We start from the raw sequence: 5475 nt of genomic DNA, 5'->3' as shown, positions 1-5475 counted from the left end.
ATAGCTGGTTCAATTGCCACTTTATTCAACAAATCAATCCTCGTTGGCCAGTTCCAGTTCCCTAATAGACTGAAATTGGCAAAGGTACTACCTATTTTCAAGGGTGGTTATTGCAATCAATATGGCAACTACAGACCCATATCGATTCTATCAGTATTTTCAAAAATTTTTGAAAAACTAATGTTTGATAGAATGTGGTCTTACATATCTAAACACAGCATGATTAATGGAAATCAATTTGGCTTCATTCCCAAGTCATCAACTGAGAAGGCTATTGCTATGCTGTATGGGACTCTCATAAATAATTATGATTCAAGGAAGCTTAGCTTAGGCGTTTTTATAGATCTAAGCAAGGCATTCGATTTAATTGACCACAATATTTTATTGTATAAACTGTCTAAGTATGGTTTTCGAGGTATAGTACTGAGCTGGTTCAAGTCTTACCTAAACAATCGGTGTCAATATGTCTGTATTGAAGGTGTTGAATCTTTGCCCAAGGAAATAGTTTCTGGAGTTTCCCAGGGTTCAATCTTGAGGCCGTTTTTGTTTATTCTGTTTATAAATGATATTTTTTTTAATATCAAATGTGTGTACCACTATTTTATTTGCTGATGACACGACTATATTCTTGTCTGACGAAGACCCGATAAGACTATTTTCTGAAATGAATAACCAACTGGTTAAATTCTCCAACTGGTTCACTGGAAACAGGTTGGTTCTGAATTCAAAAAAATCCTGCTATTTAGTCTTTGGCCCTAAAATCAAAACGAACAATGATATCTTCTCTGGCCTAACCATTCACATAGGTGACTCAGTGATATCCAGAAACTCGTCAGCTAAATTTCTGGGAATTATTATCCAGTCTGACTTGAAATGGAATGAGCATATAAATTCGTTGGTAAGCAAATTATATAAAATTACTGGCATTATTTATAGATCACGCAATAAATTAGGTACTAAAATCATGTTAATGCTATATTACTCCCTAATCTATCCATATCTCCTATATGGAAATGTTTTTTGGGGAGCTTCTTATGATTATTTAATAAAATCATTGACAATAGTACAAAAAAGATACCTTAGGGTTTGTTTTTTTTTGAAACACCTTGATCATACACTGGCAATATATTTCGATAATAGTATCCTCAGTATTGAACAGCTTAACAGGTATCTAACCTTGTGTTTCGTTTATAGAGTGTTATATGATGCTGAGTTCAACATGTTAGGCTCATTTGAAACGGTGTCAAAAAACACTAGGCAAAAAGGTTTCTTGATATCAATGACTTGCAGAACTGATTTAAATGCTAGATACTGGGCGGTAAGAGGAATTCGTCTTTGGAATTCCTTGGAACTAGGTAAGAAAAAATTTTCCGGATATAATGAATTTAAAAAATATATAGAAAACTTATGCAGATCAATGTAGGTATGATGCTTTCTTTGTTTAATTTTGTCGTGTTTTATTAATTTGTTTTACATCTGATTGAATATTTAACCTCCTTACTTTAAGTTAAAAAAATGGATTTATTGGGTGTATTTATATTTATCGATATACTAAAAATGTTTATATTTGTATCTCATATTGTTGCACAACTAGTTAAGGTGGTCAGCACATGCTTTCGTATATTTGATCTCCTGTTTCTTTTCGAATAAAATTCTGGAAAAAAAATAACAACAGCAACAACAACAACAATAACAAAAGCAGCAGCAACAATAACAACAACAATAGTAATAATAATGATAATAACAACAATAACAACAACTACAACAACAATAGTAATAATAATAATAATAACAATAACAATGATAATAATATAAACTTGGAAACATGAATATTGTAGTATGATGATATGGCTGATTTTGTTTTTTATTTGTTGATTTACTTTATGGTCGTTTTTTCAGCAATTTTAAAATTTTAATTTTAATTTATTTTGTTTAATTCTAATATATATCTATGTAAATAATTTTAAGTTAATTTTATCAATAAGTTAAATATATAGTATATAATAATTAATAATAGTATTTTCAAAAATGTTTCGCTTAAAATTAAGTTATACGGTATGACGTCATTTGTTTATAAACGGTAATTTTCGTTATTATTAAAAATATTTTGCACTGACGATGATATATTTTATATCGAAAAAAGCTTTCTGCAATTATTTATTTTAATAAACATGAACAATAATAATTTTAGTTTTTTACTTAATAAATTAAATATCTATAATAAAATTTTAATTAGAAAACTTGAAAAATTAATGTATAAATATAATAATTGTATTAACGCGGTTGATTTTCTTAAAAACTGTATCGAATATGGTCTAAGTCCTAATATATATAAATATATATATATGTATATATTAATACTAAATATATATCAGGTATCAATATATAAATATAATGATATATATATATTATATATATATATATATTATATATATATATATATATATATATATATTCTATAAATTCTACCGAATGTTTGGCGTTAATATGTTTTTAGCATTGTAAATATAATGATATATATATTATATATATATATATATATATATATATATATATATATATATATATATATATATTCTATAAATTCTACCGAATGTTTGCGTTAATATGTTTTTAGCATTGTAAATAGTGACAAAGAAGAATATGATGCTATCGATGAAGAAAAGGAGACCAAAGAAGATGACCAGCCAATAAAGAAACCTGACATCTAATTTCCATCAAAGTTCATTTTTACAACGTCAATTTCCATCTAAGTTCATTTTGACAAAGTCAATATTTCCCTATATAAACAATAAGAAGCACTGATGATGATTCATTCGGAATCGAAATATTGCCTTATTTGCAGCATGAATTCGAAAAATAAGTTTATTTTGAATTTTAATAAACTAAACTTCCACCAAAAAACTTTAGTGAGATAAATCGAAAAAACGAACTACAAACATATTAACGCCAAACATTCGGTAGAATTTATAGAATATTGTAAAAATTATAGTCTATTACCAACATATATACATATATTATATTATATTATTATTATAGTATATTATTATTATTATTACAAATCAATTTGTACAGCGCTAATTACAAAAAAAGATCTCAAAAGCGCTCCCTAAAATAAATGAACAAACCAAACATTAATCAAACGAAGACAAAGACATTGTTAATTCTGCGAAAATAAATGAGTCTTCAGCTCCTTTTTAAACAAAAACAATGATAGATCTGGTCTTCTTAGAAACGCCGGTAGACTGTTCCAAACCACCGGTCCAGCAACAGCAATATTGCGTGATCCGGTCTGTAAATTCGTTGTCGGCACAACCAGGAGGTTCATTTGATCTCAACTGCGAACCCAACACAGATGTTTTTCTGATGAACATGTCTGCCAAATACTGTGGTGCTAAACCATGTAATGACCGAAACGTTAAGACAGCAATTTTGAAAATTATTCTTTTTTCAATTTTTAGCCAGTGTAGGTCATTCAAGATTGGAGTCACGTGATCGAACTTCAGATTTTTTGTGACAAGTTTTGCAGCTCGATTTTGAATAGACTGAAGTACAGCTATTGACTTGTCAGGTATTTTAAAGTATAAACTGTTACAATAATCTAATCTGGATGTAATAAAAGCATGTACCAGTGTTTCCATGGCAGATCTGTTCAAATAGTGTCGAATCTTGTACAATTTTCTGAAATGCATCATACTTGATAGCGACTTTATTTGATCTTTCATTGAGAGCTTGCTATCCAACCATACCCCCAAATTCAAGGCTGTAGAAGCAAATGATACTTCAACGTCACCAACTTCAACCGAGTTTATATTAAGTCTTGACAACTGCTGCCATGTACCGACAGGAAGCAACTGAGTTTTACCCCGGTTCAACTTCAAGGAATTGCTCAACATCCAACGTTCAATCTCCATCAAACAACCAACAAGTTTATCAATCACGGGCTGAAATGTCTCTGGATGACCTGTAGCAACTATCTGTATGTCATCTGCATACGCATGACCAACAAGTCCATGCGACATTATTATTTTAATTATATCCAATGTAAAGAGTAGAAACAAAACTGGTCCTAGCACTGATCCCTGAGGAACACCCGTTTCCTGAAACTCCAAAATTATTCTGCAATTTTACCAGAAGCTTGTTATGATTAACGCAGTCAAAAGCGGACGACATGTCGAGAAAGGAGAGTAATGATATCTTCCGATCATCCATGCCTGCAAACATGTTTGACAACACATGAAACAATGCAGTTTCAGTTGAGTGGTAACACCTGTAGGCCAATTGGTTGAGTGGCATTAAATTGTTCGTCGTTAGATAATTCATCATGAAATCAAGAACAACACACTCCAAAACCTTTGAAACAAAGGAAAGGTTTGATATTGGTCTGTAGTTACTCACCTCATTTGCATCTAAGTTAGTTTTTTTCAAAATCGGTTGAATTATCGTGTGCTTACAGCTAGAAGAAAATTTACCAACGCGTAAACAGAGGTTTACAAAACTCGTCAGAAAGCAGACAAATGAGTCCAAATATCTTTTAAAGATATGCGTAGGGATTATGTCTAAACTGCACGCTTTCGTTGGTGATTTAAGAACCGTTTCCCTCAGTTTCAGTAACCAACGGAAAGCATGAAAACGTACATTTATTCAACATCGAGACTACTTGAAGCGGAAATTCAGAATGTGCATTTGTTGTTTCTGTTATCCTAGCAATTTTATCTGCAAAAAATTGTAAAATCTGATCAGTGTTTAGAGCGTTGTCATCATTAAATGAATCGTTTGCCAAACTTTTACCTAACATTTTATTGGCAACATCCCAAAGATTTCTTTGATTTCTGTTACTACTTACGACATCGTTCCAATAATGCGTACGCTTGTCAGAAAAGAGTCCGTTTTTAGCCATCAATGAGAGTGCCCATCTTTTTTTCCGCCCACTTTCCGGACGGTTCCTATAAATTCTTTCCATCTTTCTACAGAATCGCTTTGCACGTCTACACTCACCATCAAACCAAGGTGCAGTCTTTGTCTGCCTACGATAAATCACCCGCATAGGCACTAAATTGTCAGAAATTCGTTCAATTTCACCACTAAACAGAGCAAATTCATAATCCACATCATCAGATTGACATTTGTTTGCCACAGGAGAGTTCGCTAGTGCTTCAACAAAACATTTTTCGTTTAGATCTTTCCACGGTCTGACACATGCTTTCACAAGTTTTGATCGGATTTGATTCAACGCCACTCTCACACCTACGTAACTGTGGTCTGAGTATACCGAACACGGGTCAATCTTAGTATCAAGAATTGGAAAATCATGTGAACAAATTACTAGGTCTAACGTACCTCCCGACACATGCGTTTGTTGATTAACATGATTGACCAACTGAAACGTATCAAGTATCTCATGTAGTCCTAGACTGAAAGGACTATCCCTTTTTTCAACGTGAATGTTAAAATCACCCATAAGTATAACATGAG

The sequence above is a fragment of the Helobdella robusta genome (genome assembly GCF_000326865.2).
Source record: "Helobdella robusta unplaced genomic scaffold HELROscaffold_10, whole genome shotgun sequence".
Lineage (NCBI taxonomy): Eukaryota > Metazoa > Annelida > Clitellata > Rhynchobdellida > Glossiphoniidae > Helobdella > Helobdella robusta.
Note: the sequence above shows the minus strand (reverse complement) of the source record.